Here is a 15,000-nt window from a genome sequence, read left to right as displayed (position 1 = left end):
CTGTCTGCCGCTCTTCCGAAAATATCGAGTTAAAAAGAGTGCAAATTTAGCGATCGATATGACAATTTGTCCAAAATTGCATTTTTCCTAACTATACAAACCTGAGGTCCTTTTACAATAGGAAGGTACCAGCGGCAGCTGGATAGGTCGTAAGCTTTCGAACAAGGGGTTCGGTAGTTAACTGCTTGTCCGACAGGCGCGCGCGCGCGACTGGGAGGTAAACAAATCACTTTTGCTTTTGGCCAAGCAAAAACTGCAGAGTGAGGGGTGGCATGAGGTGGGACTATGTGTAAAAGGACCTCAGGTTTGTATAGTTAGGAAAAATGCAATTTTTGCGGACAAATGTCATTTGTTCCGACACGGCATACAAACCTTCGGTCCTTTTACAATAGGAAGACTCAACCCCTTTCTTGGTGGGAGGAATCTGAGTCTTTTGTGAACAGACTGGTGTTCGCCCAACCTTGGAATGCCTCCCTGGTCGTAAGAGCGAGGGGAGGGATCCAAGCCTCTGTCCGATTGATCGGGGTGTGCACCGCAGGATCAATGGTCAGACCTCTGGACAAGTACTAAGAGAGAGGCAAGCGTATCTCTTCGTACCAGCAAACAAGAACAAGTTCCTATTTGCAAGAGGCAACATAAAGTTATGGTTTGTCTCTTGTTGGCATCCACTTCCCCCCCCTTGTAGGAGGAAGTGGTGGATATTCGCTCCCATCCCTAGTGAAAGGGATAGGATGGGGCTCTGTCGAGTAGCTCACCGGCATCTCGTCCTTATCCAGCAAGGTGATGACCGTATCCCTCTACCCACAGGTAGAGGGGGAGAAAAAGATAGGAAGAGAAGCCAGTCACTTTCTCATTCACTTATCTATTCTTACAGTCACACCAGGACTACGATGCTGTTTACAGCCTGCTTAGCGGGTTCTGCGGGTTAGCTACAACAACGTGTTGAAGCAGGCCACCACGGGTCCCAGGTTAAAACGATCCAAGGACCTGTGGGCAATATCCAAAAGGTAGGAGGTGCCAGTGGTCTGGTTGTACCAGACCCCTGCCTTCAGTACCTGCGCCACGGAGAAGTTCTTGTGTAACTCGAGGGAGGTGTACTTCTAGGTCTCTTGGTGCTGACGAAAGAGTCTTCAACACTCAGCCTGGGATGTCGAGTTTCTTCAGAAAGCGCCGGTCGCGCTTTCACAGGACAAAGCAGCATCTCCTTCGCATCGAAGGCGGTGAAGTCCATTAGGGAGGGATTGTGAAGGACTCTAAACCGATCGTCAGGAACCGAAGGGTTCTGAGTCTTCGCTACGAAGTCGGTACGAAATCGAGCGTCACGAATCATCCCATGGATGCTTGACTTCGCAGGAAAAGTCATGCAATTACCTCAGAGGAAAAGAAGGGAATGGTCGTATGACCTATCCCTCTTCTCGACTTCGGTGATGTCCTGTACCCATACTGGTCTATTCGTCTGCAGCGAAGTTGCTCACCATTCTCCTATCCCCATGCAGTGAAGTTCTTTTCTCGGTAGTGGATAGGACACCGACACTCAATGGTGGGTGTGCGATGGTATGGGTACTGTGACAAGCCGTTAGGACGAAGAAAAAGACTGTTATGGAACAACCGAACTAAGTCCACAGCGAAGTTCGTAACTGACTTGGGCGCTCTGACAGCTGCCGACTGACTGCGTTCGGTAGGAGGCAAGTTGTCCAAGCACCCGAGCAAGTCACGTGACCTTCGCCTTAAAAGGGTTATGCCAAGAGACTAAACAAATAATTTGTTCGTCACCGATGCCAGAAGGCAAGGTGATGATTCTCTTAAGGCATGTGCCCAACAGGCGAAAGTCAATGCCTTCTAGAGACGAGGTCCCTGATGGCAAGATATCTCATAGTATAGTTGATTCTCAGCTAAGGAGAAACAAACACTATGTGTCGTTGAAGACGAAGGTGTACAGAATAAGCAACCTACGTCTTCACAGCTGAACCGAGAGAAGGATTCTCAAGATTCTGAACCTGTGCTACAAAGACTGAGAACGCTAACCGCTATTCATTGCTGTCCGGTGAGGATCGTAGTTGCAATAAAAGCGGAGCGCTTTTCAGTAATGAAGACAGGGAAACTGCCTAAGAAGAACTGCTTCTCATGGGCTGAACATTTGGAGTAGAGCTGTCAGGTCGGAGAGTAGGCGATGTCTTCTGACATATCTGTTAATTCGGGGCGAGCAATGAATAATTGCACACCTACGAATAGAGATATTTTGAAGACAAACTCAGATGTCTGCAAAAATCATTCGCATTATTGCGGTGCGATGCAGCGGAAGACTAGTACAGACTTCTGTTACCGTGCGGTAAACAGAAAGATGAGAGAGTCCAAGAGTATCTCTGTTGAAAATTCTCGCAATGTCGAAGGCGATGAAATCGAGTGTCACAGCAGTAGATGGTCCTTCATTATTGCGAGAATCCCCGTTAATCAGAGACCTAAGTCCATGATTGTTGGGCAGAGATACGGTTCGGTAGTCAATCAAACCAGGGGAGAGAGAGAAGTAACCGACCGTGCATCTCAGAGACCTAGCTGATACTGAGCTGCTATCAGGCAGTTCAATACGCAGTAGCTCTCGGTGACTCGTCATCCTGAGTTGCCAGGTAATCCATTATTCCACGAAGGAATGTGTTTCGGCTTAGAACCATCGAGCATAAAGAATACGCTCGAGCAATTATATTTAAACAAAACGGATTTCGGTAAATACAAAAGCTAATTTGGTGTTGTCATGACAATACCAAGTATCTAAAATCGAAACTGATAATTGCTGGGAGGTTGCAGGCAACCCCGAGTTGCAGTTCAATTAAGATACAATTCGTCTCGGTCACAAACCGTAGAGTTAACTACGGTATGCGCCTACCCCCCGGACAATTCAACTGTTAAAAGAATCAATGTTGCGAGGGTATATACGTAGTATATTTGTAGGTTCTGTAACACGACCACCATCCTAAATTCTTTTCCTCTCGAGGAATGAGAATAAGGATTGGAGATCGACCGCCTTCGTTCTCTAGTCAAGAGAGTGAAGGAGAAGTCTTTCCCAAAGGAAAGCTTCAATGGTGAACAGAATACCGAAGACGATAGTTCAAGCCAAACTGGAAGTTCCCGTCCGTTCTCCTCTATTCCAGTTAATCGCCTACTGTGAGATACTCTTCTTTCAGCAGCAGTCTTCTTCCAAATGCTAGAAATTACAGGAATTCGAGCATAAGCGAGGTTCCCGATTATCGTGTAACAATTATCGGGGATTCTCGCTCCACTTTGGACCGTGGTCTCGCCTAAGTGTTTGGAGATCGTAAAGAAACTCGAACACTCTGAGTGCGCCCTAGAAATTCCGTAGATTCTAAGCACTCTGCGAAACCCCCCACCGAATTCGTCAAAACGATACGGCTGGTGGTCCTCTTGATTCCCGTAGAAATCGAGAAAAGGGGCAGGATCCCTCCTCAACGACCGGGGCTTAACGTTCAGGTAGGACCCGAAGGTCCCCCTCCGGTAGCGCAGCCCCTAACGTGGGATCTTACAGAGAAATCTCTGTAGGATCCCTCCTTTCCCTCGTAGCCGTAAGGAGAGAGGGAATGGGGGAGGAATTGGATACTGGCTCACCTTCCGAGCGGAACTAGCAGTTGGAGAAGAAAAGGAGCAGCCATCGCCTTACGGCGATGGCCTCTCAGAGCCTGGGAAAACGTATCGTCAGGAGAAAACGTTTTCCCGAGGAGGGTTACGAACTCATACTGTAGGTAGGGTCTGCCGCCACTGTGAACGTCGTCTGGGTGGGGCTGATCGACAACCTGACAGGAGAGAGCCGATACCGTCCTCCGAACTTTCATTCGCCAGTTCCTCGTCGAGGTCGAAACCTCTCAGGAGGACCGAAGGGGTATTCAAATACGGTGTCCGAAGACACGTAGAAACGCCTCTGTCGCAGTAGAGGAGGTGAAGTGCTTGTTCGACCGGCCAGAACTGAGAGAGCCTTCTTGTCCGGAGACGAGAGACTACCTGGTTCAACACAGTCGGCAAGCTCCGATCGCGGCAGACCCACCGTCGATTTGGGTTCCCTCTCGGGCCCCAAAACGACTCGAGCCGAGACGTGGCTCTGCTGGTGGGAGCGGCGATCCTTCCCCGAGTCGTTGTGCTGACGAATCAGCGCCATAACCTCGCAAAGTTCCTCTGGATCTCGGAAGTCACAGCATCTTGCAGAGTAGGACCGTTAAGCCCTTCGAGCAAGAGCATATTCCGAGAACCTTCCCTCCTAAGAAGGGGGAACAGCGACAGCCCTCTCGGTCTTCTCCATCCACTTGCCGCATACGTCCTGGCCGGTCCAAGAACCGTGCCTGGCACGTAGGGCGTCGTGGTGGGATCATGAGGGGCGCACCCTCACGATCACTCCTTAATACCTCGCTCCTCCCGGTGTAACCCGAGGAAGTTGAAGGTACGGGAGAGGCAGACCTGACGCTCCCTCCTCGCTCGCTGGCAGAAAACCAGCAGCTTGGAGGGCTGCAGGCGATCGTCAACCCGCGGTGGCGATCGAGCTGCAGGCCTGGTCGAACCGTCTCGCTGTGGAGAACGGCTGGACTGAGCACAGCGGCCCCGATCTCGAGTGTCAGAAGAGCTGGTGCTGGTTGCCGTATCCGATCGCTCTCTGTGAGAGCGACGGTCAGGCGACCTTGCAGGACTCCATCTGTCACAGTGAGACCGGTGCTTTGTCCTCACAGGGCACGTCACGTCGCTGGTTCCAGCCGTGGCTGGCACCGGCGAACGGGGGGACCTCTTCCCAGCCTCAGCCCGTGGCCGGTCGTGGACCGTCACGTCCCCGGGTAGCCAGCTGGTCGCCGCGAGAGCGAGAGCTGGTCTGGTGAGAGTCGCGTGAGCGGCTGTCACCAGTCTTCCGCCCCGTGCCGTGAACCTGACGCTGAGCGGGCTCAGAGGTCTGGTTCCTGGCTGCACGGTCGCTGGTAGGCGACCGTACACTCGGTACCTCCCGCGAACGAGAGGCCGAGACGGACCCTGATGCAGTGGCAGAACCACTGACACCAGGCGAGGAAGTACGGTGTTAGCCAGTACCCCTCTGGTCCCCGTAGTCTTCTTCCTTGCGGAAGAAGAGACGGGCCCCGCTCCCGGAAAGAAGCAGGAGGACCAGCGGAAGGAACCCTCCCGTCCCACCGAGGTGAGACGGGTCCCGAGAAGCTCCCGAGGGAGACTTCTTAGGAGGGAGGAGGCAACCTTCTTCCTCGGCTGTGAAGCCTTAGAAGTCGAAGGGGAAGAGGCGGCAGCCGACGACGATGAAGAAGATGAAGACGACGACGACGACACCTTCCTCCTCTTCTTCGTCAGCTTCCTCAGGACAGACGTAAGATCTGCTATCCAGGGCGGAGCCGGGGCTGCTGTAGCCGAAGCCACAATGGGCCCGGTACGCACCTGTAACAGACAGACTCCAAAGTCTGGGGTAGTACCACCACGAACAGGGACGGACGTCAGTAGGTATGGGCATCTCAGGAACAGCAGGCACAGCCAGCACAGCATCGTAGGGACAGCCAGCGCAGCCACGGCAGGGACAGCCAGCGCAGCAACGGCAGGACAGCCAGCGCAGCAACTGCATGGACAGTCAGCCCAGAATCGGCAGGTCACGGCAGGCCAGTACCGGAAACACAGGAAGTGGAGCAGCAGCCAGCAACATCCTGGTACCGGCGGCAGGTCCAGGGGCGAGCTATAGGGCAGCGGAAGTGTGGTCGCGGCAGCGCGGCAACCACGAGCGGCGGCGGCACGCCCCCCTCTCGGTACGGCGAACGGCACTTCACAGCGGCTGTAAGCAAGACTGTACCACGTGAGGCGAGTACACAGAGGTGAGGAGGGACGTCATCACCTGGAGCGTGTCACCACTCCATGGGTGACCGCAGTAGGACCCAGACATGACCGAACAGCCCCTGGACACTAGCACGCCCTGCAAATGGAAGGACGCCCATACCTCACAAGGTCCACCCTCGTGGCAGTAGCACCTGCGGAAATAACAGTAGTAGTGATTAGTGGGGGGAAGTCCCCTCGCGCGGGGGGGTGAGCCCCACACCGAACGAGCGGAAGACCCCGAAATACAATTGTACATCGGGCACCGAGCGCCCTCCCCCGCGCTCGACGGATCGGGCGAGGAGAAGAACGCAGATAACCCCCCCCCCCCCCCCCCCCCCCCCCCGAAGGGGAAGGGCCATCTGTGGGAGCTGAGCGGGGGGGGGGGGGGGGGGATTCTCGTTTCTCACCCCCGCACAGCACCCATGTACCCAACAATAATAATAAGAGCCCGAGAGCAATCGTGCCCTCGGCCCGAATGCAAGGGCATAAGGATCAATTCCCTGACTGAGCGGAACTTGAACCAAATAAATATTGATGCAATCAATAATAAAAGGAATAAAATGAAAAAGAATCTTGCATTACGATTCACTTCACAATGAATAACGGTCGGATCGAGGCGCATTTTGCGCCCTCGGTACCGAGCGCAAGGGTAAAAGGATCCATTCCCGATTATGAACGGAAACCTTGATCCATAATGAATTGATGCAATCAAAATATATATGAAAATGAAAAAGAATACTGCGCTTGCGATTTCACTTCATACAAAAATAACAAAAAGGGGAAGGATCAATTCCCGGGAAATAGCGGAAACATTGATCCAAAGTAAATAATGCAATCTCAATAAAATATGAAAATGAAAAAGAACTGCACTTGCGATTTCACTTCATTCAAATAAAAGGGGAAAAGATCAATTTCCGGGTAAGAGCGGAAACTGATCCAAAATGAGTAATTGCTACAATCAAAATAAATATATGAAAATGAAAAAGAATACTGTACTTGCGATTCCCACTTCCATACAGAATAAGTTTTTCGTGCCGAGCGCATTCGCTCGGCAACGAGCATACAGGTCAAAAAAATATAAATGAAAAGGGCACTTACTTACGAATTTTCATCTACACATTTTCCAACCAAAATATAAGCTCGGAGCGAGCGCTCTCCCGCCCTCGGCACCGAGCATACACAATCGAGGATCATTTCTGGGGGAAAATGAATTCCCGGCACTTGACCGCCCTTCAGACCCGGCACTCGGGTAATCGAGGCGTGGAGAAACCAAGATCCTTTAATTCACAATTGATTTCAATGGAAATAAATATGAAATGATTGTACTTACAATTCAGTTTCACTAGATAAATAGAAAAAGAAAAACACAACCATGCGAAAAGCAACGACGATGAAGCGGGGCAGAGAGCGATGATACACGTCTACACGCCAGCAGGCCGAAAGCAAAAGTGATTTGTTTACCTCCCAGTCGCGCTGCGCGCGCCTGTCAGGACAAGCAGTTAACTACCGAACCCCTTGTTCGAAAGCTTACGACCTATCCAGCTGCCGCTAGTACCTTCCTATTGTAAAAGGACCGAAGGTTTGTATGCCGTGTCGGAACAAGTGTCGATTTTTCAAATGTTTATGCTTTTATGTTTAAAATGTCTATGAAAATATATTACGTAAAGGTATTTTCATTTTTGTACAGAAATAAGATACAAATTAAGGCAGCCTTTGTAACTACGCTCCACGTTGTCAGGGGATGGTTTTTCATGTTCGTTCTTGTCCGCCAGTTCCGAAAAAATGCATTGTGTTATTTGATTAATTATGCATCTTTTCCATAAATCCTTTAAAAAGTTATACATTATTTCACTGTATCCAAGAATATTGTATGTATTCTCATATTATATTGTATTTTATAATACTACGGCAAACTTAAGCCCGTATTCCGCGGAGCGGCCAATGTTGTGGTTTGAAATCAGCTGATGAATACGAGTTTGTTTCACCATAACGCAATTCTGAGCGAATGCTCTTTCTTCTAGTTAGCATAAACGAATATCTATATACTTGACTTATATGAGACAAAGTTATTTTTCCTTATACAGCGTGTTTTTAGGTGGAAATATTTATTGAATATGTCTCGTTGTGAATGTGAACTACTATTTTTTTCGTTAACAGATTAAGTTGGCGGCATGTTTATTGCGTAAAAAATTACGTGATTCCGTTCGCAATAATCCTTTATATCATCGTAATACGAACTTTACGTTATTTATCTTATATCGGCGTGAAACAACCGTAAAATGTGTTCTTTTCAAGCACAGTAGTTTTGATTAAAATGATTTTATCCCAATTTTATCTACAGTGGTGTGTGATGGCAGACGTTTACTGCAGTTTTATCCTTGTTGCCGATGTACGATAATAGTCATTAGCAGCTTGAACTGTTTTCTCAGCTTCAGTTATAACTAGGTTTAAATTTAACGGTATATTTCCCGATTGATCTTTAATCTATATTGATCTTTAATCTATATTGATCTCTGATCTATAGCGAATAAAGTTATTACATTAAGATATCTCAGTTCTATTCTATACATAACGCCATTTATAACAAATACGGCAATGTTGCACTGTAGTACGATGATCGAAATACAAGCCAAACAGATGTTATCCAGTTCGGTTGTACTTAGAAAAAAAAAAAAAAAAAAAAAAAAAGTCGTTTCTTGTTCGGTTGTTCATGGCTGTACACGTTCACGCAACGAGTATAACGTTAAAACCATACTTTCATCATTCTCTTTTGCTGTTATTGAACTTATGTAACTAGAAGATGGATAAACTTAGGCCATTGTAATTTGATCTCTCATAAAATCGGACTATCGTAAGACTAATGATCGTAACCTGAACACTACAGCTACCTGTACACTGTATAAACTTTATTATATCTTTACATACTCTAGACACCCACATGTACTGTACAGTAACTTCTATAGTACTATAATGCATAAATATAATTCTACTTATTGCGCCGTTGTGGGATTACAGCCCCTTTGACTGGTCTAGAGTTTTGAAAGAAGGTGTGCGGCCGCCGTAGGCTTTAAAATCGCTCGGCGTCGAAAATCACTTGGCGTCAGTGGCCATGAACGGAACCCCTGCCGCTAACTGAGGGCCGCCTGTATCCACAAATTCCTGGTTTTTGTTATCAATTTCATCATAAAATGCACTTTTTGTGATAAAACTATTAAAAAAACCAAGTATGAAAATTTTTAGTGGTTTTTCTTAAGTTTTAACTAACAAAATAGGCTGTTTTTAGCGTTTTTATAGGGGTTCCAAACATTCGCGGATTCTAACTATTTCCGGGGGGGTCTGGTACGCATCCCCCGCGAATACGGGGGGACCACTGTATGTAGTAAAATGTGGAAACTTACCTTTCCAGTGAGGCTATCTCCGAAAGTGGCGACAGAGGAGGAGGACAAACGGCAGATATGTACACTTAACTTTACAAAACACATAGAAAAATGTCAGGAAAACATAAACTTAACTTTATGAAACACATTAACAAAACTGTAACACTTAACTTTACAAGAAACTTAAAATGATATTGTTATGTTACAATAAAGTTTCATACATACTTACCTGGCAGATATATACATAGCTGACGACGGAGTCTTAGCTATGTATATATCTGACAGGTAAGTTGATTGTATGAAAATTTAATTTTTTTTCTCTTTTTTTAATTTTTACTTTTTTTATTTTTACTTTTTTATACTTTACATATTTTGCAAATTTTCGATTTCTTCACCACCGAATGGATGCCAGTCCGTTTACGGAATTTTTCGAACCACCCATGAGAAGCCTTGAACTCTGGGGTTGCCGTCGATGTCCCCTCTCCTCTGTCGTCTTCGGCTTGGGGAATCAAATCGCAGAAAATAGCGCTGGCCTTCTGGCAGATTGCCGTCTCGGTTATCGTATTGCCAGCGATTTCTTTGTCCTCAATCCATAGAAGAAGAAGCCTCTCCATTTCATCATGCACATGGCTCCTCTTGTTGAACAAAATAGTCACGCCCTTGGAAGGTGTAGCTGCTTTGATGGCTTTCCTTCTGCTTAAGGATGGTGCCTATCGTCAAAGGATTTCGGCCATATTCCTTAGTGATCACACTCAACCGCATGCCAGCTTCATACTTTTTTATTATCTCCATTTTTGTCTGCATGGAAAGCATTCTCTTCTTTCCGTGAACTTCAGCAACTTTCTTGGGACCCATGACTATACTGTACGTAATTAAGTTATGTAGTATACTAATTAAGTTCTCACACAACACAATAAAGAAGTACAATGAAATCACTAACACGAATTTACTTTAACAAACAAAATCGTATATGTGAACGAACGAATTCCGCGTGCATACAATAACGCTGGTGAGAAGCAATGGCTGACGAAGAACGCCGCTACGTACGATGCATGATGGGATCATGGGAGAGATGCTGACCAATAGGAGAGCAGGATCTTATGGCGGTGACTAGCATCAGGAACCAATGGAAGAGCGGGAGGATGGTGGCGAGTCTACTCAGTTGGCGGCCCACGAGTTTCAAAATTGTTATTGGTGGTCCGGGCGAATCTCGGACTTTACAGCAACAACCTTTCGTATCTTGAGCAATTTTCGTAAGTAGACCCATAAAATTTGTCGTATTTGCTTTCGTATCTCGAGTTTTTCATAAGTTGAGCCTTTCGTATCTCAAGGTACCACTGTATCTCAGAGCCAGCCGTACTGGCTGAGGCAGGCAGGCTGGCAGCGCCGTACACCGCTAGCTCTCACTAACTTGTCACCCTGAGTTGCCAGGTAATCCATTCCATGAAGGAATGTGCTTGGCTAGAACCATCGAGCGCAAGAAAAATATGCTCGCACATTTGCATTTTAACCGAAATGGGAGGGAAGAAAACCCTCCTATTCGGTGAATGCAAACGCTGTGGTGTTGTTGTAAACAACACCACTAGTATCTAAAAATCGAAACCAGTAACTCTTGGGAGGCCTGCAAGGCAGTCCCGAGCTGTAGGTCAATTAAGAGAAGATACTATTCGTCTTGGCCACATACCCGAAGAGTTAACTACAGTTATGTGCCTACTACTACTCGGACAATTCAACGGATAACAGAAGCATGTCACAAGAGAAATATACGTAGTATATTTATAGGCTCCTGTACATCAACCTACAGCCTAAATTCTCTTCCATTCAAGGAACAAGAATAAGGACTGGAAGCAGACCTCCTTCATTCTATAGTGAAGAGAGCGAAGGTGAAGTTTTCCCGAAGGAAGAATTATATGGTGATAACAGGATACCGAAGACTAGTTCAAGCTGAACTGGATGTCCCCAAAACAGTAGCACTGGAGAGGCATTCAAACTCTCGGTGCTATCAATCCTGAACTGATTGACGTATGTTCGGTAAGATCCTAGGATTGAACCAGAAACATAGTCTCTCGGGCTCGAATTCCGTGGAGTAAACTCCACCGAATTCCTCTATTTCCTTGCTTCATTCTGGTATAACCAAGAAGTAAAGGGAAAAAAAAGAGAGGAGGACTGACTGTTACCGACTCCCAAGATATTCTTCCTTCAGCAGCAGTACTTCCTTCGAACACTAGAAATTCCAGGAATTTAATGGCTTAGCGAGACTCCCGAGTTCGTAATAACAATTACCGGGAATGTCTGTTTCGACAGTGTTTGGAAATTACAGGAAAACCAAAACACTCTTGAGACGCCAGAAATTCCAAGGAATTTGAGCATTCGGCGAGATTCCCTATTATCGTAGTAACAATTATCAGGAATTCTCGTCTCGCCCACTCTGGATCGTGGTCTCGCCCACTCTGGATAGTGGTCTCGCCCAAGTGTTTGCAGATCGTAGAAAACAAAAACACTCGGAGAGTGCTAGAAATTCCGAAGAATTTTAAGCACTTGGCGAAAACCCCGAATTTCGTCAGACGATCACCGGGTGGTGGTCCTCCCTGTTTCTGGTAGAAATCAAGTAGGAATGGGCAAGATCCTTCTTCAACGACGTGGACTTACGTCCGTTAGGACCCGAAGGTCCCTCCAGAAATGCAGTCCCCGATGCTGAATCCTACGTAGAGCACTCTGCAGGATCCCTCCCATTCACATCACCCCTCCCGGCGTAGCCATAGGAAGAGGGAATGGGGGAGGAAGACTGGATGCTCTCGCTCACCCTGTCAGCGGAACTAGCAGCTGGAGAAGCGAGTCACGTGCAGCCGATGGCTGCTCCGAGTCTAGGAAACGTTACCATCTGGAGAAAACGTTTCCCGAGGATGGTTATGAAACTCATACTGTAGGTGAAATGTCTGCCACCACCGTGACTGTCGTCTGGGTGGGGCTGAGCCTGCACCTGTCAGTAGAGAGACGATACCGTCCTCCGATGTGTCCCAGTCCTCGTCGAGGCCGAAACCTCTCAAAAGGACCGAAGGGGGAGCCCACACCGATCCCTGTGAGCATTACATGAACAGCGAGTCTAGAAAAGTATCATCGTCCTAGCCAGCAACCCCCCCATCTCCTCCAACCACTTGAGCGTGTGATCTGTTCGGTCCCAAGACCGAACCAGGTTCATAGGCTCTCGTGGCCAGACCGTAAGAAGCACGCTCCTCACAGTCACTCGTTCGCCTCGTTCCTCCCCGTGTAGCCCAAGGAGGTTGAAGGGACAGGTGAGGGAGACTTGACGCTCCTACCCTGCCTGCCAGCAGAACCAGTAGACTGGGGGGACTGCAGGTGATCACCAACCGGCGGTGGTGAACGAGCTGCAGGTCTGTACCAGTGGTCTCCTTGCAGAACACTGGACCAAGGACAATAGCGTCAGTGTCGTGCGTCAGGAGAGCTGCTACCAGCACTCCTACCCTTCCTACCAGCAGAGCCAGTAGGCTGGGAGACCTGCAGGCGATCGCCAACCCACGGCAGTGATCAAACTGCAGGTCTGGACCAGCAGCCTCCGTGCGGAGAAGCGCTGGACTGAGGACGGTAGCATCGGTCTTGTGCGTTACGGGGAGCTGCTACCAGCCATACAAGCTGTCCGGTCCCGATGGGAGCAACGGTTGGGTGACTGGTAGCATCCACTAACTCAGTGAGAGCGAGCATCATCCTCATGACGCGCCACAGTCCCAGAAGCAGCCGAAGCTGTTCCTGGAGACCGGGGGGACCTCTTCCCAGCCTCGCCACATGAACGGTCTGGTGGGAATGTCACGTCAACCCTGGGTACCGGACAATCGCAGCGCGAGCAATTGCCGGTCTGGCGAGAGTCACCTGAGCGACTCTTGCCATCCTTCCGCTCCGTGCCTGGGTCCTGACGGTGAATGTACTCAGCTGTCTGGCCCTTGGCTGCACGGTCAGCCGTAGGTGACCTTACACTCGGTGACGCTCGCAAGCAAGTGACTGAGGCGGTTCCCAGTCCTGAGGTGGAACCTCTGGAGCCGGGAGTGGAGGTACCAGTGGTGGCTGGTCTTTATCTGGTATTACTGCAATTAGTTTACCCCCATAGCCCGACACTGTTCACAGCTCCTCCAGTGTATTACTTTTATATTGATAATTTTCACATATTATATGGCTTAAGGACTTACACAAGTGTTTCAGTGAAGCCCTTTATTAACTATCTGTTGAATGATAACAAAGACCACAGCCCTGTCTTCTTCTTCCCTGAGGAAGGAGAGACGGCCCCTTTCCCGGAGGAACGGGAGGACCAGCGGAAGACCCACCTGTCTCACCGGAGCGAGACAGACCCTTAGAAGTCTCTGTGTGAGACTTCTTAGGGGGGGTGAGGCCACCTTCTTCTTCCTCAGTTGGGGGGCCTTGGAAGTCGAAGGGGAAGAGGCGGCAGAAGACGACGATGAAGATGAAGACGACGAAGACGACACCTTCCTCTTCTTCTCCGCAAACTTCCTCATGACGGCAGAAGGTTCTCCCATCCAGGATGGGGCTGTGGCGGCTGCCGAAGCAGCAGGCCCCAGCGCGACCTGGGAAGGAGGACCTGATGGGAGCAGCAGTGGAGAGGACATTTCCCCGAGGGGGGTTACGAAACTCTCTTATAGCAGGCAAAGTGTCTACCACCACCGAGACTGGTCGGTCGTGCGAACGTGACCGTCGTCTGGGTGGGGCTGAGCGTGCACCTGACTGGAGACAGCCGATACCGTCCTCCAACTCCTCCAAGTCCTCGTTGAGGCCAAAACCTCTCAAGAGGACTGGATGGGCAGCCTCCACCGGTCTCTGCATGGACGGTCCAGTGGGACCGTCACGTCAACCCTGGGAACCGAGCAATCAACGCGAAAGCGATCACCTGCAAGGCACGAGTCACATGAGCGACTCTCTCCTTTCTTCCACCCTGTGCCCGAGTCATGACGGTGAGCGGACTCAGCATCAACAACTCCGGATGCACGCGAATCTGAAGATTACGTGCCCTCGGGGACTCGCAAACAAGTGCCCGACACAGAACTAGTCTTAAGGGCAGAACTTCTAAGACTAGCAGCAGAAGTGCGAACCGAAGTTTGCGCTTCTACGGCTACCGACACACTAGACCCTGGGGACAATGTGACGGTTCCCGTTCCCGAAGGAACGGGAGAGCCGGCGGAAGACCCAACTGCCTCCTTAGTTGAGGAGACAGACCCTTAAAAGTCCCGTGACGAGACTTCTTAGGGGGTGAGACAACCTTCTCCTTACGGCAAAGAGCCTTAAGAGTCGAAGGGGTGGAAACTGATGAAAACATGATCTCGAAGAGGAGGATAACGACACTTGACGAGGTCTCTTCCTCTTTGATTCCTCCAAATTCTGCGAGACTTCTACCATCAGGAATAGTTAAACATCACAGGGCAGTGGCGTAAAGCTTCGTCCAGTGACCCAACTCCAGGGTAGTAGTGGTAAATGAATATGATTACCAGCAGGGGATCAGTAAAAACACTCAAGGATCAGTATCACAATATGCCACGAGTCACAGGTACAATTCCAAGGTTGGGATAACCAATACGAAGAGCTATCCAGCCAATGCTGCTGTAAACACAATCACCACTTAGTCTGTAAAATAAAGAAAATGGAATTTTTATTATAAAATTAATATTAATAATACTTGCCTGTATAATTTATCTAGCCCTAAATCCCCAAAAACCGTACCAAAATTTACCACATTGGCAACCCTGTTACC

Source organism: Macrobrachium nipponense, chromosome 20, assembly GCF_015104395.2.
Source record: "Macrobrachium nipponense isolate FS-2020 chromosome 20, ASM1510439v2, whole genome shotgun sequence".
NCBI lineage: Eukaryota > Metazoa > Arthropoda > Malacostraca > Decapoda > Palaemonidae > Macrobrachium > Macrobrachium nipponense.
This window is presented reverse-complemented; position numbering follows the sequence as displayed.